Genomic DNA, 23,765 nt, shown 5'->3' on the forward strand with positions numbered 1-23,765 from the left:
AGACACTATGGAATATCACATTCGTTTCGTTTTGAGTGCAGTAAGGAGAATATGGTCTATGTTGAAAATGTAGTAGAACTTACAAATTCGCGGTGTGCATCGAGGTTTGTTATCCATGGCATGGATCGTGTAATTCTGATTTGCAGAACTAAGAAAGTACATTTTGAGGAAAATCAAAATACAAAAATGTAAGTGTATTAATTGTCATTCTTATTGCCACTTAAAGAAGACATAATGTTCTTATTTGCTCTGATGCTCTTATTTTTCTATTAAAGCCCACAATTGCAGTTTTTTTCTCTCGAATTTGTTGTTTGGCTGACTTGTAAAATGGTATGTATTTTATATATATGCGATAGTCCTTGGCCTCATTATGCATTTTTAATATTTTTAGTACCTCGAAAGTAACGTTCATGTTCTGAACCATTCCATCTGCAACAAATTACGAACATTTCTCCTAAATAGCATGACCAGTACAGTATTTTCACTATTGCGTGTCTCGCGTTTCTTGTGGACATTGCGAATGCAACGTCCATTTGTTTTGGTTGGTTGAAAATTTCTTTTGTGACTATGTGAACTCGTTAACTTTATCATCTCTACTCTCAAATAGACTAAACAGCTTGTATAGTTCATCCACAAAAAAACTCTATGAAAAAACCAAAAGATAAAGGTAGGCTACATACAATCAAAGTTGCCCTAATTTACGATATTACTTTCAGACACGTGTCCTGCGTTATGAAGCCGCGCATTAAAGAAAAATACTGCATAATTCTGACGCTAAATTTAACGGAGACAAAAAATAAAAAAGATATTTTAAAAAAATCATTATTCAACTTGTGTAATTAATTTTCAATAATCTTTGGTTAAAAAAAGGCGAAGCATTGATACTGGTGAATTTCACAACGGGATATTATTCGTTATTGTTTCTGGCAGATTCATGCCAGGACCGAGATGCGCATTTGATTTTTGTTTGGTTTGGTGCTTTACTACCTAGCAACACAAGTAGGTCACTTAATGTCGGACAATTTTAGTTAAGTGCCTTGCCAAATACACACCACCTTAGCTGACCCAGGCAGGTCACAATGTTACCCTTGGAACCCACACCCTTAGGATCGTAAATAGGGTACCTAACCATTGAACCAACGCGTCTCCCCCATGACAAGTTTAGTTTGTGTTGTTATGACAATAAAGATGAATACATGGTATTATAAAAATGAGCGAACAATTGTACTGAACCATTACAAACCTATTGAGAAACTTTGGAAAGTTGAATGAAGCGACCAGTCAAAGGTCAATTTAAAAAAACAAGAAAAACATTTGGAAACAAAATGTTCACAAAAGCGAACAAAATAATAAACGTAGACTTAAAAACAAATACAGGGTCTGAAGCGTGAAATTTAAATATGACCCATTTTTGACGCACGTAGATTTGGGCTGGAGCAACAATCTCAATTGCCCTTTATTTTCCTCCGGCTATGACTCTCACTAAGAGTACGCTGTCCATAACAAATTTGCTGTAAGAGGCACTGATTAATATTTGCTCGAGTATAGTTTACTCCTTGACGGCCAATAATATTGCACACCAATGGAATATATATATATATATATATATATATATATATATATATATATATATATATATACTATTATTTAAGGTGGGTCGTGGGCAGTTTTGTCGTCCTCAGACGGTTTCGTGGGCAGATAAAAGTTCGTGGGCAGATTTCCATCTGCCCACGAAGCACGTCGTCCTTTTCTGCACTCTTGCCACAAATATCAATAAAATAAATGCATATTTATGCTGCTGAATGTTAAATATTCGATAAATATTCATCTGCAAAATAAATAATTGCCTTTTTACCTATTTATTTCCATTTTTTCATTAATGAATTGAATTGAATAGCACAACTTGAGTTACCTCCCATTATGTACTAGTATATATTGCACCTTAAAAATAGATTGACCCGGAAGTAGTATGTTTCAAATTTACTGCCCATGATGACAGGGGGTCGTTACAAAGAAAATCAAGGGATGGGGTTCTAACCTGTAACAATATAATATGTTAATAGTGTTACAGGTTAGAACCCAAATCTGTTGATTTTCTTTGTAACGAGCCACTATGCCCGTGATTATTATTGTGAGAGATCAAAACTGCCCGGGAACCAGGATGTGGAGTGAATAATCTGCCAATGTCGCCAACAAGCACCATACATATATACTATTTATTTTGATATCTAAGAAGTTTTCAATAATGCTAATTAGTAACATTATAATGAGTGAGCTGTTATATGTCTTTCGAAATACCTCTATTCACTATTGCTGGTCTTGAGCCCAAACTAAGAGGATTGTGGCTGTCATTAGAAATACAAGTGATACCATTTATTTAAATCCAGGCTTAGTAAGTTCATAACTTCACTTAAGTTCATATTATATGCTGCTGCATTTTCTTCTCTCAGTCTACCATTAACAACGACAACAAAAGAAAAATGGTGTTTACTCAGAATTTGTTCCTATATTTATCAAAAAATTTGTTTTGGAACAGATATTTTGTTGGAAAAGCTGAAAGAATAAAATTGGGGGAAAATCATGATGGTATAATAATACAATTGTTTACTTATAATAAAAGAATACTGGATTTAGTGTACAACATCCTTGCAATAATTAAATGGCATTGTGAATATGCAGAACCCCAATTCTTTAATGTACATGTACTGTTTAAGGTACAAAACTGTTTTGCATACTTCATAACTTATTTCTCTAATAGTGCAAATAATAGGAGACAGAAGACATTTAGAAAGAATTAATTTGTCAAAATAAGTTAAATATCAAGATTAGTTTAATGGACGTTTGAAAATTTACTATTAAAGTAAAATTGCCTATTTTTGAGAGAAACATCCTAATAGTAATACACGTAATTTTATTTAAATTAGCAGTAATGTAGAGGATGCTGATTTATTTATGAAATATACCATAAACGTGTGTTTCATATTCATTACTCCAAAGTAAAATACCCAAGAACCACCTCAGAAAATCAGTAATGACATATTCACGTAAAACACAAAACACAATTCTAAAAAGGTGATGGAGATGCAGTTATCAGCTGTGAGTCACATAGCTAACACATGTTGAGTAGCAGACTGGATGATTGGTATGGAACGAATTGTATTTGCCTTGTCAGAATAGTTGGTAAAGATTTTAAGAGGACTTCCTGGTTGGAAAAAAGTGAATTGGAGAAATGTATTATTTTTTTCATCGTATGTGTCCTTGTTTCACTTCATTAATAATAATGATATGACTTTTGACAAATCTTTTTGTCCGAGTGACTCAATGCTGATAAGTGTAAAAAAATGTCGAGGCTGCGATAGATGTGTCCTCTGTAGAAATGGGTGTTTATTAAACTAGGTCAAAATTAGGTTGTGTAAAAATAGGAAGTGGAACAATACACAATATGGAAAACGCTCGCTGTGGAAGACATTGGGCGGACATACAGACACATCAAGATGTATTTAATAAGATTCATACACATATTATATACTGTTGTATAGCTCTCCTTGTATGCTTCAGATTTATACTATAAACATTGAAGTGTGTGATACCGAGACAAACGGCAATGGAAGATGCACGTATCAAGGTTATGAAGATTGTTAAATTCACAAGCGATACAGAATCAAATATACCAAAACTTTCATATTGCATTTTCTTACATTTCTACTATCACAGATCGATTTAGACTGATGCGAAACCTATCAATTTATATCAAATTTGTCAAAATCGGGGTTTATTTACTATTGTTATGAGTTATTCACCTGTATGGAAAACGATCGTATAGGAAGACATTAGGCGAAATGACAGACAAAGGAAGATATACTTAATAAGATACATACACATACTATTTACAGTTGTACGGCTTTAATTATATGCTTTAGATATATAGCAATAGCATCGAAATATGTAGTACGATCGCAAAACGGCAATGGTAGATTCACGTAGCAAGGATATGCAGATCGGTAAAGTCGCACCCGATATTCAGTAAAAAGAACAAAACCTTCTATTTTGCATTTTCACACATGTCTATTGGCACAGATCGATTTAGTATGATTAGAAACATATCAATTAAAATCAAATTTGTCATCTGATATCAAATGTGTCAAAACCGTTGTTTTTGCGATTGTTATGACTTATTCGCTCATATGAAAAACTTTCGTATAGGTCGGATCTAGGCGCACGGACAGACAAATAAAGACGTGCTTATTAAGATATATACACACATTTTATAATATTGTATAGTTTTAATTCTATACTTCAGATCTCTAATATTAGCATCGAAGTATGTGCTACAATCACAAAACGGGAAGGGTGTATTAAAGTAGCAAGCATATGAAGATCGGTAAAGTCGCACCCGATATTCCGTAAAAAGTGGAACTTTTTTATTTTGTATTTTCACACACGTCTATTGGCACAAATCGATTTAGGCAGATGAGAACCTATATATTAATATGAAATTTGTCAAAAGCTGTGTTTGTTTACTATTGGTATAAATTATTCACCTATATGGAAACCGTTCGGATAGGAAGGCATCGGGTGCACAAACAGACATATGAAACCGTACTTAATAAGATACATACACATATTATTTAATGTTGTACATCTTAAATTATATGCTTCAAATCTATAGTATTAGCATCCAAGTATGTGCTACTATCGCAAAACGGGAAGGGTAGATGCACATATCAAGGATATGAAGATCGGTAAAGTCGCAAGCAATAATGAGTCATAAATACCAACTTTTTTATTATTAATTTTCTCGACTTTTTTTGGCACAGATCGATTTAAACTGATGAGGAACCTATACATTGATATTATATATGTCGAAATATATGGTTGTTTAAGATTGGTACAACTAATTTACCTATATGGAAAATCTTTGTGTTGGAAGGTATTTGGCGCACGGAAAGACAAATGAAGACGTACTTAATAATATATGTAAACATGTTATATGCTGTTGTTTAGCTTTAATTTTATGCTTGAAATCAGTAGTATTAGCATCGAAGTATGTTGTAACCCCCCTCCCCTTAGTACGCTACTGCAAGCAGACTTTGTTAAATGCTAAGAGACACTAATTGCTCGAAAATTATAATTTAAAAATATTTATGTATTTATGGACTCGTATATTATAACCTTATAATGCGCCTTCATTTTCCATCAGGTAGGTCTCCAGGTCGAGTTGTCATGAAAAACAGGAACCAGTATCGTACATTCTTTACTAAGCGACTTCTCCGATGGTGCAATGTGTCTATAGAGCGTCCGCCTCGGATGCGAGGGGTCGCGTATTCAAACCCCGGCCGAATCATACTAAAGACATAAAAATGGTACTAGCAGCTGCCTCTTTTGGTGCCGATCATTAAGAGGTTAGTGTTCGGATTAGTCGGCCTGGTGTCAGGATAGTGTGACTGGGTGGGACAAGTTTGTCTTATGTCCGCTAAAATGCAAAAGCCTACTGAACCAAGTCGAACAGGTTACGTATTATACAACTTATTTTCGAGGTTTCAGCGCCCCCCCCCCCCTTAAATGCGTACATATATTATCAGTATACCTCCATGCTCAAGCCTATGCATTTGGGTTACCCCCCCCCCCCATACGTACATACTAAATGGACGGCCCCTAACCATTCATGAGATGGTATTGATTCAAATTTACGAGTGCGATTGTGATGTACGCATTTCCCTACACAAACACGGGATGGTATTATTCAACCGTACATGTCCACAAAACTATATATATTTATAGATATATGTATACAACCATGGTACATCAATTAGGTATCTAATTACATAATGACAGTGTAGTGGTTAGCAAATTTGAGAAATATACTTTTTTATTCAGACACCATGCCAAAAGGAAAGAACTAACTTACAATTTACGCTGAACTAAATTAAATTTACTATTTTTGTTTCCAGCATGGTCGGAATATGTTTACATGTTTCATATTAGGAAACAATTTGCATTATGGCTAAGTATATCTAAGAAGGAAATAAGATGTTCTTACAAACTCTTATTTTGTTGGTGTATTGGTTACCTCTCAACATATGAACCATTCTTTGCCATCTCACGATTATAATCCGTATGTACTTAAGCGTTGTCTCATTTGTAGTGTTAATTTTTAAATGTATACTTTGCTTGTAATATGATCCCACTTTATATAAATGTACAAACACCGCAATCGTGATGTGCTTACAGGAATACATTCTTCTGAGTTCTACTGAAGTCAGTTATTCAGTATAATTTGTAAAACGATATGGACTGATTGATAAAAGTGACTGTTTTCTTTACTTTGGTTTGTCGCAATATTTTTCTAACACAGTACTAATATACACTGGTCACACATGACGCCCCAAAGAAGCAGTTGTAGTTAATTCTTTTTTACCTGTAGTAATGGGATTTTTACAATATATGGCTGTGGCAGATGTACGTCGATTATCAGACAATGGTCGGCTTTTGCACTATTCGCTTATTTCCCTACTTCGAGTGCGGACTGATTGACCGTTAAGCAAAATCTCAATTAATCTCTGCGATTTATGTGCAACGTACGATATTGTCCCCAGTGTTTATTTAATTCCATCATCGTTTAACAAAACTTCTTTTCTTATCCTCTCTAAATCAACTTTTGTTGACCAAAGACAATACATTTTATAAGCAAGGCAGAACGCAAAATCACATTACCCATCCACGAGTACAATGAAAATATGTAAACAAAAATAGTTAATAAAATTCCAAGGTATGTATAATATTGTAATATATTTTGGAGTATGCGCATTTGTTTACCGCTCTCCATTTTAAGGATTCCTTATATACTTGCTTGAATATGGGAAGTCGGTGCTGGGATTATAGTCTTTAGACCAAAATAATTAGCCAATTACTAGGGGCAAACGTTACGGAGTGAAGTGTAAGTGAGTTTCAAGATGACATGGTTTACTTTTGGTGAATTCAGGTAAGAGCCGCATGAGTATCCCTGTCACTCAGTAGTCCCTATTCAAATCTAATTGCGTGAATTGATCGTGTGACTCCAGGTGCAGTATTTATGACTGGAGATTGGTAAATTATACAATGGAATCAACAGAAAAGGACTGTTCCGCCGTCGGCGGGCGCCATTTATTGTTGCTGTGGTGGTAAATATGTTACAAAGTTACAGGCGAAATGAAGCTAAAAATCATGATTTAAAAGGCCTAAGGTGGCGTAGTAAAAACGGTTCCCTTTATTAGGTTGTTGAGTTGTATAGTTTCACGGCGTGAAATACTGGCGGTAAGTTACGGAAAGTTAACGAAGAGAAGCTTTGCAGTTGTGACATTGACATACAATTGGGAAGTTGGGATTTGTGGTCATGTATTAATTAGAGTAACATTACTGATAGATTGGACGCGTTGGACTTTCCAGTTTGCAGAAGTAGTTGTACAGGATTCCTTTGAATCGGGGAAACCTATGACTCGTAGCGGGATTCGCGCAAGGGCTTGACATCGCTCGGTCAAGAAACCCATTTGGTTGATACAATATTTCTTGCGTGAGCATAATGCAAATATGTATATTGGCTTGCACTGTTTGCAGCTATGATGTACGATGTTAAGATCTCAGTCGGTCAGGATATTCTTTAACAACGGTATCTTTTATCCTAACACGTCTTTCAATACGGTACCATTTACCCCTTGCAATAAAGTATATCAGTTGGAGGTTGAGGATGAACTAATCGATATTGAATTTCTCTAAGTACTGTTTGGTCAATGTTCGGATCTCATTATCTTGTTATTGCAAAAAATATATATTGGTTATAATCAATTACACCTTTAGTTTTATGATTATTTAGACATTCTATATAAATCCAGCATGGTATCAGTTAATATTTCGACGATATTGTTATATGTGACCAGTACATTTGAACATGTATGATTATAAACAGTAAAATTAGGCATTTAAACTGTAGGAAAAAAAATTCTACTGAAAAATGTTTCATCAGCATAAAAAACTAAGGCTTGTCAAATCCGAGACTAGCAATATTTTATAGTACCTATATTTGCTCTTTTCAGGCCAAGTTCTCACGTAATGGCTTGTTTTAGTAAATTGCTTGTTTTTGTATGGGTTTTTTTTTGGTGCTCCCACACAAAATGCGCATGCGCGGAATTTATTTTCCGTTGCCATGACGTATAAAAGTTACCGGCCATGCACCAACATTTTTCTTTATACATCAGATTTGCATGACATGATTAAAAGTAGTTATACTTGAACAAAAAGAACCAAAAAAAACCTATAAAGTGTACAGAAAAAATAATTTAATTTCTCGAAATAAAAGTATACATCACTGTTACTTAGATACGATTTTCCACCTATAGAGGACGCCAGCAGGAAATGACGTACATTTATCCCCACAAGACGAAGTACTGGGGGGGGGGGGCCGGCACCAGACAGACCCCCCACCCCACTTTTCCAAAAAATTATAGTGTTTTATGTGTATTTATCCCCCCCCCCCATGTGTTGTATGTTTTATATTATGCAAAAGAATTTAGGTCAAAAAAATTTAATTCTCCTTTTTAACGGGGTATTTCTTTTAAAACCTAGTTTTATCTATAGGGTTGTTTTTCCGAATAGGTTTCCATCTTTCCATCACCTGACTTGAAATCCCTTCCCTATACTCTTGGTTGACCTTGGCTAGAGGTCGCCTATATCCCGTGTGTGCTATATATATATATGCTATAGTTTGTGTATGCTATATTTTGCTTCCATGTTGGGATAGCCTTTATTTTTTCCCAAATCTCCCCAGTAATCTTAGGACCTTATAATCGGATCAAGAAAAGGTTTATTTTTATTTATTTAATATATTTTTGAATTTTGGCTAAGTAACGGTGTATTATAATTTAATTAAGAAAAAAAAAACTTAATGTGTTCTGTGTGCAAATATATTGTGTCATTATTCACATATTGGATTTGTAAATTGAAATCCGCTGTACTCGAGTTGGAGTCCATACACTTTTTTATTTGCTTGTATTTCTCCCACCTAGAGTTAGGCCGTCTCAAATTATTTATTGGATTTCTGCCAAAATCTCTAAAAATGGTTGTTCTTCCCACACACACACACACACACACACATACACACACACAGTGGGGATTTACCGTGCAGTGCGACAGCTGCACATTTTGAGCAAATAGAATTAGAAGAGAGACTTATTAGATCCTTTGTTTTCGTGTATGTATGTAAAGTTTCCTATATGAGGTGTTTTTCCCGACTCTTTCATAGCCCCATGACGTCATTATCTCGTTCTTTTCCCATATAGTTTCTCTGTCCCGATAATTAGGATTTGTGATAGTTTACGTAATATAATTAAAGTCTATTTAATTATTTAATTTTAATTGTAATGGATAATAAAAAGAAACTGAAGCTGTTTAGGAAAATTTATAAGAATCTAAAAGGGTGGCGGCTACAGCAGATTCCAATCCGGGGTGGGGGTATGAGGGCAAGGGTTCACTTTGTGATGGTCCCCTTTAAGGGGAGATTATCCATTGCCCCATCTCCCTCCCCTTCTTTTCACCCTTTGCAGCCCCGTCCCTCCCATTCACAAATCTTCCTAGAAGTTCTTTTTTCTAATTAATTTGAAAGGATTACAAAAAAATTTGCCTATTCATTTTTTTTATCTTTATGACTTGGTCACACGCCATCATGGTTTTAGTTATGTTATCTGTTATTTTTCCTATTAAAGTTTTGTTAAAGTTGCCGTCTTGATATAAAACTTGGTTTCTTCTGTATTTTTATTTCTTGGATATCTCCATAATTAATTGTATCCTGTCTTGTTTCCTAAACTCGCACTGTGCCATCGCATGATATTTTGTGAAGTTCGCACATTTGCACATGAGATAATTTACATGTATGCATATGTCGTGTAGATATTTGAATATCAAGCTTTGTATTTTTGGAGAGCCGATGTTGGTCCAGTACCTCTAAGGTCTGTCCCAATTAACCGAGATATTTCCTCCTCTACTTTATTTTTAATTTTAGAGGTTAAATTTTCCCTTATCCAATTATATGTTTCCTTAGTTTCAATTCCCCAAAGTTCCTCATTTTCCCTATATTTACATAAAAGTTCCTTTATACTTCTAAAGGTCCTTGTTGTTTCTAGTCTTTTTACCAGTTTATTATTTTTGTAGATGTCACTTATGTTTTTCATGCTAAAACCAAACCAGTAAATGTATAAAGCTTCCTAAGGGGTTTTGGGTTGGATATTTACTTCTTTTACATTATAAATTAAATACTAGAGAGGAGGCCTAACTCGAATCGGGAGAAACACAAATAAATAAAGAAAGAAAGTGCGGACCCTGACTCGAATACAGCCTACCTCATTTTGAAAATAGACTTTAATGTGAGAAACACCACACCATAGTCAATCACATAAAACAAAAGGTTTTATTTTAATTTCAAATGGTAGTATACCGTTCATCTCGCCGGAATTCTAAATTGCAAATTAATTCAAAAGCAACTAAATTTATACCAGGACAAACAAATAAATTTGAAAAGTCCATAGAAAAATATATATTGAGACAACAGAGACAAATTTGACATAATATTGCTGTCCCTACACACAGACTATATAGCATACACACACCATAGCATTGATACACATAGCATACACGGAACATAGAAAATTCTTGACAAAGATCACTAAAAATCAAGGATATGAAATCTGAAAATGGGAATAAGACCCATGTTTCAGACTACTACCCTTTAGAAAACACTAGGACTAATTATAAACTAAAAGTTTGATCAAAATTCCTTTTTTAAACTTTAAACAAGCACACACATCTTGGGGTATACAAGAGTACATGAAAACACTTTATTTTTTATGTGGTGGGGGTCATCTGTCTGGTGCCCCCCCCCCATGATACTTTCGTAACTCATACCTGCGAAAGATTATCATTTGCACTCACATTGTATGTTCTTTAAAATAATGATTTTTTTTTTTATTTGCGAGATATCGTCGTATAGTTAACCTGGATACAATATAATCTTGGTCCGTTTGCACCTTGAAACTTATCATGCGTGAATGGCAGGCGCCTTCAAGCAATCTGGTGATATTTTCGTCTCTTTTGCGATATTTTTTTTATCTGACATTAGCGATACACACACAGTGAGGATGCATACGCATGCCGGCATCCGCTACATTTACGGAGTTCGTTGATATATTTTGTTCTGTAAATTTCGCATGATGAAAAAAGAAGGAATACATTATAACAATGCAAGGTTAGTTTCTTTTATTTTATTTTCAATCAAGTGTTTGTTTATTGTACCGTGCCGGGGCGGGGTGGGATGGGGGGGGGGGCACAAATTCAACACAAAATTAGTTCCTTTCTTATCTGCATGGAATAATGGAGCAAATATGATTGACGATATTGACTGGTAATAACAAGCTTTCAATTTACGCGCGCACACACGAAGACAACTTGAAAAATAGAAACAAACAATAAAATTAACTGGTAACTTCGCACTTGCTCAAGGCTTTGTAGTTACAATGGGGGGGGGGGTCTGTGCTATTATCTGGTTAGGCATGACTATTTCGCAGAAATACAAACAAATCTTTTGAGATGAGCATAAAATACAATTATTTCTTTTCCTCCATACATTTACGATGCTCTCAAAGGACCCACATATTTAGGTAAAAGTATGACCGTTACCAGGCGTTACCGAGTTGAAAATATGCCGAGTAAACTTACGAATTACGCCACGTACAATGTATAAACAACACTTGGCAACTTTTAATGATAAAAGATGGTGTTTTTATTTATTTACTTATTTATTTAGTTATCAGAACTCTTTCAGAATAACAATGTAACTGCCGATTATACAGCTCGCCTCTAAGAAGATTTTCGTAGTTTCCAACTGCCATGCATAAAATAAGTTTATGCCAAAGTGATCGTGACCTACAAAATGTTGGCCATTGTCACAGGGCATAAAATTCATAAAACAATAAAGAACATTCCTTTTTGTTCTACCAAAGCAGCGGAACCATAATGAGTTGATAAAACACAAGGATATTTGTTGTTATTTTGCAAACCATTGCTAATAAAATCAGCTTCAGAAACTATTATTATTGTCCGCCCTAGAGGAAAGATTTTACAAGGTGGAAATCACTGACTGTCAGTATCCCTGGAATGACAACCAGTATGACAACTATAACTAGTTTGTGCATCAGTAAATAATCTTGAGTAGCCACTGCACCTGAAATGCGTGCAGTCCATTCATCGAATACCTCCTATTCATTCATTGTATAATACACATTTTACTTACTAAGAATACCCTATCACAGTATAAATGTTTAGTCATAAATCGGGAAAGTTTACAACTGTATATGCATATTTATTTCTATTTTAACCGTACTGTCATAAAGGTACTTCTGTGGAGGCTAGTGTGTATATGTCATGATGAAAGCTTATGTCATTAATAGTTTTCTTTCTTTGCTCTTTACAAAAAATCAAAATAATAAGACTTTCGTTATCTTTTGTCAGATTTCATATTTTCTTGAGAATTTTTTTAAAAATGTATCTGGAAAGTAAACATAAAAAATACGATAATTTAAAAAATGAAATTTGGGTCTCCATCTAAAGAATTTATATATTCTTAGTTACTACTCAGTAATTTTTAATTATTCATAAATGATTGTAAGATAAATTAGTTTTACAGTGTAAAAGTGCGAGTTTGCTCCATTTACAGAAGGGTTTACTTGCTATTCTCTTTGTATAATTCTCCCAGCTTTAAACTACAGATACAGAACATTACATAAGACAGCGAATTTCAGTCTTAACCTAAAGCTCGAGGCTGGAGAAGAGGTCACTAAATTACCGTTTCCATAGTTACACACTGGTCAGATAGAGCAGTCTCCCGCAGGTATCATTCCCTATAGATGAATTAGAGGCCAAGTAAACTGCCTTCATTTCATGAGCTATACTAGTGTAGTATAGATGAAATAAGTTTTAAATTGCAAAAGTTGTCTCTTTTGTAACCAAAGTGCAAATCAATAAAGAAATATAATGACATGTAAAATTACATGAACAGCAATGAAGGATCTTTTCACGAGAGTCGCAAAAGATTGAAACTATTTAACGAATTTCATAAATTTCATTTTAAATAAACTTAAATGTAAGATTATGTTATGTGTATCACATGACAGAAATGATATTCAATAAAAAGCATAAAAATAGGTTACATAATTGACTTTAAATTGCATTCGTCATTACACCTTCAATTCATATGTCGTCATGCCGGCATTTGCTGAGTTACTGGGTGTTATTAAACGTATCATATAGTTACGTATGATACTGGAAAATATCATATGGGTATATTAATCTTAAGAGGAGCAACATTGGCTCAGTGGTTAGCGTCTCAGACCTGCGACCGAAAGGATGCAGGTTCAACCCCTGCCATCGGATCAAATCCTCGACCTTATTGGAAAATAATGAGATAACAAGTACATTCTACAAAGACATGGAACCTATTACCTCCACTGAAACGTACGAAATGATCATCTAAATTTGCAACAAGTGATCAGGAGAAGTGCGACCTGTTGAACTCGGAAGTTTGATATGTTACACGTTTAAAAAATTATGATAAACAGTTACCGCATTTTGAAGTTAGAAATGAAACTTTTATTTCTGCCATCATTATATATAAACAAGAAATTATAGATGTAGTAACTAGTCTTGACCTAAACAAAACCGCTGGAACCAATCCAATAAGTAATAAACTTGTACAAGTATAGTTGAAGAAATGTATGTTCCATTGCAAATACATTTAAATAAATCACTCCCAGCCAGCGTGTTCCTAACACAGTGCAAGCTAGCGTATGACATACCGATGTATAAGAAAGGAGATAAAACACTACCGTCTAAATGCAGACTAATTGTTGACTTCAGCTAAATTATATACACTATTCATAAGTCCAACCTTAGAATATACTTCTGGAGTCTGGGATAATTGTTCTATTGAAGATTCGGAAAGATCAGAATAAAGGGGGGAAAATCAGATGGAAGATGCACGGATCGTTCCAGATCTATACCCATTAATTCTTCTAGATAGTCTCTTTATGCGGAAACTGCTTGGTTTGCACAACGAAGGAAAAGGAAGAGATTATGCATTATGTATTCGATTATAAATACTCAAGTACCTAACTATTTAAACGAACTTCTTCCACAAAGGAGATATGAGGCATCTAATTATCGTCTACGTTACTCTCAAAGTATCACACCAATCTCAACCAAACTTTATATTTTCACACGACCTTTTACCATATACGATTCGTCTTTAGAACTCTCTGCCTGATGATATCCGAAATCCTCCAAATCTTTCTATTTTTAAGAAACGTTTCTCTAATTTAACTAACGGGTCATCACACAAGCAGAAAGACATCTTATTGTAGGTGAGTAGTCACGTCACTTTTCAATGATAAATCTAGACTTAACCAAGAAGTGTATTGAAAGGTAGAGCGAAAGAGCTGGGATCTTTGGCATTAGGTAAGGGGCAATAGACAAAGTGTTCAACTTCTTCATTATCATAAGCACATGCACACGTGAAAGAGTTAACTAAATTCACCATGTAAAGGTCGGATTTCAGGAGACTACCTGCTTGTCTAAGTTTAGTATGTAGGATATTAAGGTGACATTTGTCAGTAGCGTAATTTTAGCGTGATGACCTGTTAGTTGAATTAGAAAAACGTTTCTTAAAAACAGAAAGATTTGGAGGATGAGAAACCTATAAACTAATATCAAATGTGTTAACATCGGTGGTTCTTTACAATTGGCATGACTTATTTGGTTATATACAAACCATCAAAAAACGGCAAGGGTAGAAGCGGGTAGCAAAGATATGAAGATCGGTAAGTCGCAAGCAATACCGAGACAAAAAAGGCAACTTTCAAGGTAGCATTTTCACACATTTATATTGACACGGGTCGTTTTAGACTAATGAGAAACCAATGACTGGATATCAAATAGGTCCAAATCTTTGTAGCTTTTTTTACGATTAACATGACATATTTAGCCTTATAGAAAACGATCATGTTGCAAGGATATAGGCGCACGGACAGAGAAATGAAGATGTACTTAATAAGATACATACACATAATTTTTACTGTTTTATTGCTTAAGTATATGCTTCATATCACTAGTATCAGCATCGAGGTATGTGATACCATCGCAAAACAGCAATACTAGAGGCACGTAACAAGGATATGAAGATTGGTAATGGTAAAGTCGCAAAGGATACTGGGTAAAATATATAAACTTTTCTAGGTTGCATTTTCACACATTTCTGTAGGCATAGATCAATTTAGACTGATGAGAAACCTACCAAATAATACCAGATTTGTCAAAATCTGTGTGTGCTTACGATTGGTATGACTTATTCGACTCTAAGATAAACGTTCGTGTTGTAAAGATCTAGGAGCACTAACATTCAAATGATTATCATCGAATTATATGGTACCATCTCAAAGCGGCAAGGGTAGAGGCACGTAGGTAGAATATAGAATATGATGATCCGTTGATGATCCGTAATATCGCAAGCGACACCAAGTAAAAAATATCAACTTTTTTACTTGCATTTTCACACATTTATATATTTCACAGATCAATTTAGACTGATGAGAAACCTATCAATTGATATCAAATTCGTCTAAATCGCGTTTTTAAAAAATTACTAATGTTATAACTTATTTGCCTATATGGAAAACGCTCATTGAGGAAGACATTGAGCGGACATACAGACACACAAAGATGTACTTTATAAGATGCATACACATATTATATATTGTTGCATAGCTTTCCTTATATGTTTGAGATCTATAATATTAAAATTGAAATATGTGGTACCGTGGCAAACTGCAATGGTAGAGGCACGTATAAGTCGCAACCGATATCGAGTCAAAAATACAAACTATTTTATTTTCATTTTCACACATTTCTGTTGGCACATATCGATTTAGACTGACGAGAAACCTAACAATTGATATCAAATTTTGCTAAATCGGTGTTTATTACTATTGTAATGACTTATTCACCTGTTTGTTAAACGATCGTATAAAAGACATTAGGAGAAAAGACAGACAAATGAAGACGTACTTAATAAGATACACACACATATTATTTACTGTTGTACAGCTTTAATTATATTCTTCAAATTTGTAGTATTAGTATCGAAATATGTGGTACAATCGCAAAACGGCAATGGTAGTTCCACGTACCAAGGATATGAAGATCGGTAATGTCGCACCCGATATTCAGTAAAAAGAACAATCTTTTTTATTTTGCATTTTCACACATGTCTATTGGCAGAGATCGACTTAGAATCATGAGAAACGTATCAATTGATATCAAACTTGTCAACATCGTTGGTTGTTTGCGATTGGTATGACTTATTCGCCTATATGGAAAATATTCGGTTAGGAAGGCACTAAACGCAAGGACGTACAAATGAAGACGTACTTCATAAGACGCATACACATTATTTACCGTTGAACAGCTTTTATTATATGTGTCAGGTTTATAGAATTAGCATCGAAAAAATGTGATACGATCGCAAAACGGGAATGGCAGATGGACGTAGCAAGGACACGATGATCGGTAACGTTGCAAGCGATACTGAGTGAAAAATACCAACTTTTCTATTTTGCATTTTCACCCATTTATATTGGCACAGATCTATTTAGACTGATAAAAATTTATCAACTGATATCAAACGTGTCAAAATCGTTCTTTGCGATTGGTATGACTTATTCGCCCATATGGAAAACTTTCGTATAGGTCAGATGTAGGCACACGGAAAGACAGATAAAGACGTGCTTAATAAGATACATACACATATTTTATAATTATGTACAGCTTTAATTCTATGCTTCAGATCTATAGTATTAGCATGGACGTATGTGCTACCATCGCAGAACGGGAACGGTATATGAACGTAGCAAGGATATGAAGATCAGTAAAGTCGAACCCAATATTCAGTAAAAAGTACACTTTTTTGTATTCTGCATGTTCACACATGTCTGTTGGCACAGATCGAGTTAGACAGATGAGAAACCTATATATTAATATGAAATTTGTCAAAATCGGTGTTTATTTACTATTGGTATGACTTATTCGTGTATATCGAAACCGTTCGTAGAGGAAGGCATTGGGCGCACGAACATACATTATGAAGACGTACTTAATAAGAAGATACATAAACATATTATTTACTGTTGTACAGCTTTAAATATACGCTTCAAATCTATAGTATTAGCATCCAAGTAGGTGCTACCATCCCTAAACGGGAAGGATGGAAGCATCAAGGATACGAAGATCGGTAAAGTCGCAAGCGACAATGAGTCGCAAATAGCAACTTTTTTATTATTCATTTTCACACATTTTTTTTAATTATTTTTTTTTTTTTTTTTTTTTTGCACAGATCGATTTAAACTGATGAGAAACCTATAAATTGATATCATATATGTCGAAATCGGTGGTTGTTTACGATTGGTACAACTTATTTACCTATATGGAACATGTTCGTGTAGGAAGGCATTTTGGCGCACGGAAAGACAAATGAAGACGTATTTAATAAGATATATAAACATGTTATGCTGTTGTTTAGTTTTAATTTTATGCTTCAAATCAGTAGTCAGCATCGAAGTATGTTGTAAACTCCCCCTCCCCTTAGTATGCAACTGCAAGCACACTTTGTCAAATGCTAAAAGGCACTAACTTTCTTGAAAATTATAATAATCAAAAAAAATTCCGGATTCGTATATTATAACGTTATAATGCGCTTTCATTTTCCGTCAGGTGGGTCTCCAGGTCGAGTTGTTATGAACAACAGGAAACAGTATCGTACATTCTTTGCTAAGCGATCGCTCAGGTGGTGCAGTGTCTGTACAGAGCGTCCGCCTTGGATGCGAGAGGTCGCGGATTCAAACCCCTGCCGAATCACACTAAAGACATAAAAATGGTACTAGCAGCTGCCTCTTTTGGCGCCCATCATTAAGATATTGGTGTGAGGATAATGTGACTGGGTGGGACAAAATGCTGTATGTTTGTGGCATGATGCCACATTGCTAGACATCATTATAAACTGTCACAATGCAGACATGGTAGCGATATGATTGCATTTTTTTTTAAAGCTACGTTAAAAATTACACACACACACACTTTGCTTAGTTATTTGCTATTTGAAGAGATGGAATATTGTTCATATTTCAACCGCTTTTTATTAATGATCATCGATGTGACCAACATATACGATAATAATACTCCCGATGATGATGATGATGGTTGTTGTTCTGATTTCTGTATTACTACTGCTCCATGGGTATATTATATATCGAACTTGAAAACAGAAGCACTACCAGCAATAAAGCAGCTTTGAAAACAAATCGCACTTAATCGATATCAATATATATTGACATCAAAATGAACGTCAAATGCTCTGTGCAACTGTATCGAAATGAACTATTACATGCTGGGTTTTTTTTCTTTTTTTTTTGGGACAGTTTTAGACCGAAAAAAGTAGTACTTCAAGGCTCTGTCTATGGTATAAATATGTTCATGTACACTTTTCCATTGTAACTTTAAGTGTATAGACTGCAAATACGATGAAGCACAAATCGAGGACGTCGAGTGTTAGCATTGGAACAATGTTACTACTTCGGTCGAGAAGGATAACGACCTATATATGTATTCCTGCCCACTACCATGTAGGATGTATCAAACTGTATATTACTCAAGCGCTCTTTGTCGAGCGTGCTGGTGTGTGTGTACAAAAACAAATGGAATATAATAACTTTAACTGAAATATATACAATTAAATTCTATATAAAAGTGATGCGGCACCTGGGAGTAAAGCAAAAATGGAAGAAACAAATTTCCGGATCGCTACTATCAACAGCAATGGGATAGACAAAGCGAAAGCAGACAAAGTAGCCAAAGAAACAAACTTTGGTGTAATAATGATACAAGAAACACACTAAAGAATTAAGCCAGAGTTCGAAATTTTAGTAGAAGACAAACTTAACGCAATAAAGATATGCAACAATTTTGCAAATAATGATATTAGAGTTGGTTGCAACAATAATATTTTTAAAAAGCTGGGAAAGGTTTGAGGAGGGGGGAATTTTTTAAGGGACGGTTGCTACGTGTTAAAATGTTTAATTGGCATATTATAAATGTGTACATGCCAGCTAATAGAAATAAGAAACTAATTTTAAAGAAAACTTATACACCTACCTACAACAATATTCGATGGAAAATCTAATCATAGGGGGAGATTTCAACTGGGTAACTATAAATTAAACCAGTCTAGCAGGATTGATAAATTTTACGGAAATTTTTATGATCCATTAATATATATTAATACTGCAATAACCAACCAAAAGCTATCAGACCATTTCATGCTCACTATTGACCTAAAAATGAAAAAAATAGAAAAATGTGGGTCAGGACTATGGAAACTAAATAATAAGATTTTAAATGACAAAGAATATGTCGAAATAATAATTAAAAAAAGAAATTGAAACCGTCAAAAATGAAGAAAATATTAATATAATAATTGATTGGGATGTTTTAAAAAACAAAATAAAAGGAATAAATATTCAGTACTCAAATAGAGGGCGGAAAAACCCCAGAAAAAAAAGACAAACACGAACTCAAATTAGAACTAAGCAAAACAACAAACGACGATGGAGAAAGAAAAAAAAAAAACGATTTACAGACAAAATTAAAATCGTTGAAGAAGACGAAAATCAGGGGAGAATAATAAGGGCGGGAAAATTTACAGAGATCTACAACGAGGCAAAAAACGTATATAAGCGAGAAGAATTTAGAAAAGGGGGTGATACAATTTTAAACAATATCAAAATAAACAATGTAACCCATACTGTAAAAGAAGATATCCTAAATAATATTTCCAAATATTATAAAGAACTATACACCACACACCACACAGAACATATACTTCAGCACAATCGACAGCTACTTAAAAAATGTCGACTGTGAGATGACATCAGCAGTACATAGAGACCAATGTGATGATGTCATCTCAGATGAAGAAATCACAAAAAGTATATCAACACTCACAAAAGTCACCAGGGAAAGATGGACTCATCGTGGAATTCTACCAAAAGTTCCACGGTGAACTGACGCCGATCTTAAACGCTTTGTATAATAATATAGTTTTAAGTAAAAATAAAATGACTAAATCTATGAGGGAGGGAGTTATCACAATTATATACAAAGGGAAAGGGAATAGAGACGAGATTAAAAACTGGAGGCCTATATCACTTTTAAACACGGACTATAAGATTTTAAGTAGGATTTTAACAAATACAGTAAAGGGTAGGATAAACAAGATAATTAATGTAAATCAAACTTGTGGGGGAGGGATATACAAAACAATATTTTAAACATTAAAACTATAATTAACTACATAAATGAAACTGGTATGATGAGTGCTATGGTACTCTTCGACCAGGAGAAAGCTTTCGACTGATTTGAACAAAACTGTATAAAGAATGTTTTTAAAAAATTTGGTTTCGGACCCAATTTCCAAAATGGACCAAAATCCTACACACTGGGATAATTAAACGGGAAATGCACGAAAGAATTTGAAATACAACGATCAGTGATACAAGGATGTCCACTATCAATGCTAGAATACGTAATGGCAATATAAATCCTACGTCACACGATAAGAAACAACCCAGATGTGCAAGCAGGGGCGTATTAACCATTAAGCAGACTAAGCACGTGCATAGGACACCAGGGCCAAAGGGGGCACCACAAAGTTGAGAAAAGGGTGAAAAGAAAGAAAGAAAAAAGAATGAAGATTTGTAAAAAAAAACTGATACAACTAGTGCAAATTGATCATGATGTTCTGTTTCTTGATCATGGTACACCCTAGGGTTATCTTCTCAGGTGTACGTGGAAAAGAGGGGCGCGCCAAGATTTGTCAGTGCTTAGGGCACCAGTGAGCCTTAATCCGCCCCTGATTATACAAGGCATACAAATACCAAACCTAAAAAAGAATTAAAAAATGCTCTAACATGCATATGATTGCAACATCTTTATAAGAGAGGGGAAATGCTATAAGCGTCGGGTTCCAAAATAAACCACAACAAGCACGAAATCTTAAAAATAGTTAACTGGAGGGGCAACCACCCTGGATTATCGCCCCCCCCCCCCCCCCCCCACACACACACACTTACTGAGAGACACTGTAAAGGCTCTAGGGGTTTACTTTGGTAATAAAAAAAAGAAGCTGTAGAAAATTATGAACATATTATCAATAAAATAAGAGAAAATGTGAAAATCTGGCCATGGCGCCATTACCTATCATGGAGCGGGCCCAAGTGGCCAAGACTTATTTATACTCAAATATTAACTACATAATTAAATCCATAGATATGGATAATACAATTTTAAACAAAACAGACAACGAAATAATAGATTATATATGGAATCATAAAATGCATCATGTAAAAAAAGAGACATTATATAGGGCCAAAAGTAGAGGGGGCTTGGGGTTGCCGAGCCCTCTACTACTATAAGTAACTAACATAATCAATAGATTAAAAAAAAAATGCACTCAGACCCGGCTACAGCGTGAGAAGCACCGTACATCTACTGGTTCGGCTTCACCTTGAGAAACCGACCAGAGATATACAAAAATAACAAATTAATATAAAAAAATCGAAGTGCCACGCAAACATATGAGAACTAATTTTAAAATATAGAGACAAAACAGATTTATGCAAAATTTAATAAGTAAAAGTCACGCTTGGATTAGGGAGGAGGTAACCAAAAATATAAAATGTAGAGTAGAGCAGGACAACTGAGGGGGTAAATTGGACAAAAAATTGGAAAAATTGGGGAAAATAAGATCTGTCAAAACACAAAGTATAATTTTTAAATACCTGCACAACACCTGGCTAACAGGCGAAGAAACAATCAAACATCGTATGCTGAGGATAATGCCGAAATGCCCTTTATGTAAAACAGCGAACTTCACCAAACTACATACGATTGTCCAATGTGATAAATCTAAACATAATAGGATAAAGTTAATAATGAAAATTTGCAAAAAATATAAGTATAACAAAAATAACATTTTATTCATAGATTTAGACTACGAAAACAAAATCGTTCTAAAATGTATAGACTATATAGTAACTACGATGATATCCTGTGGACAGGTGATAAAGATTTTTAAATAAGATACGTCGTAAAAATAAGAATATTAACCACAACAAGAACTCAGTACGTCTTACGACGAATAGATACTTACCGTCAGGTTGATATAACGCAATTGATGTTGGAATTGGGGGAGAGAGGGGGAGGGAGGAATAGGTATTACAGACCGAAGGGTCGCGTAGCGCAATTGCGAGCTGATGCCATACCCATACCCCCTCCTCGCACCCCACAACAGCCATATTTCAAAGAAAATTTCAAATTCTATTTCAAATATTTCAAAGAAACCCATATAACTTTTTTTTTTAAAAGAGAAAAGGGAAGAAAGGAAGAAAGAAAAAAATAAAAGAATTTTGTAATTTAATTTTTTTTCTTCTTTCTCTGAAAGAAAATTCTAAAGACATATATAGGAAGGGATACAGGGAAAATATAAGGGGGAAGTAAATGGCGATGACATCATGGGGCTAAGTCACAGGGCTCAGTGAAGTGCATAGGCCCATCATGAGTCTTTGAAAACACCCAATGTAGAACATAAACAGACAAAATAAAGACACAAATACATACTGTATAACACTTAGTTTAAAACCCTACTAACTTCTCCCGCACTGCATGGTTGACCACTATAGAATAATGTGGTCTCATAAATACGTTTGGATCTTTCAATAAAGCATAATCAGATAAACTAAATAAAGGAGGCCTAACGCGACCCAGGAAAAACACATAGAGAATAAAGAAGCGTGAACCTTGGATCGAGCGTAACCTACCTATCAACATCTTTAAAGACTATTATGAGGAACGACACATATTATCACTCGAATAATAAAATAGGAAATTATTTTTTTTAAACAAAGTCTAAATAGTACACCATTCCATCGTCAAAATTAGAAAACCATAAAACAAATTAAAAGATACAATATAACATCATAAAGGAAGAAATACAACTGGGAAAGATATTTGATCTATACTTGCTGTCTCAAACATAAAGAAAATATAGCATACACACAATATAACACCATTACATATAGCAAACACTGAGACCTAGGCGACATATAGCAAAGGTTACAAAACATTTCAAGGGAATGAACTTCGAGCAAGGTGAGGGAAACCAGACTCGGACGAACAACCCTTTAGATAACACTATGGAAACATAAATACCCCATCAAAAATTCTAAAAACTAAATTTTTTATATAAAATTTTGTTTTAATAAAACGTAGAACACATCTGAGGGGGAAATACACAAATATAAAATACTTTTTATTTTTTTTGGGAAATGGGGGCATCTGTCCGTTGCCCCCCCCCCCCCACTCCCCAAAAAGTGTGTGTGTGTGTGTGTGTGTTATTATACCCATTACATTACTTGCAAAATATATATGGTGCTGACATTTTCGGCAAGAGGGAGACCTACCGATATTCTGCATATAATTATTTTAATGTTTTTCAGAGCGAGAGTATTGGGGCCTGATCTGTTCAATATATTTCTCAACTGATACAGCAGGTATAATCAGAGGCGTAGCGGGGGGGGGGGGGGGGG

This window comes from Sinohyriopsis cumingii, chromosome 5, assembly GCF_028554795.1.
Source record: "Sinohyriopsis cumingii isolate HCF-2022 chromosome 5, ASM2855479v2, whole genome shotgun sequence".
NCBI classification, from domain to species: Eukaryota; Metazoa; Mollusca; class Bivalvia; order Unionida; family Unionidae; genus Sinohyriopsis; species Sinohyriopsis cumingii.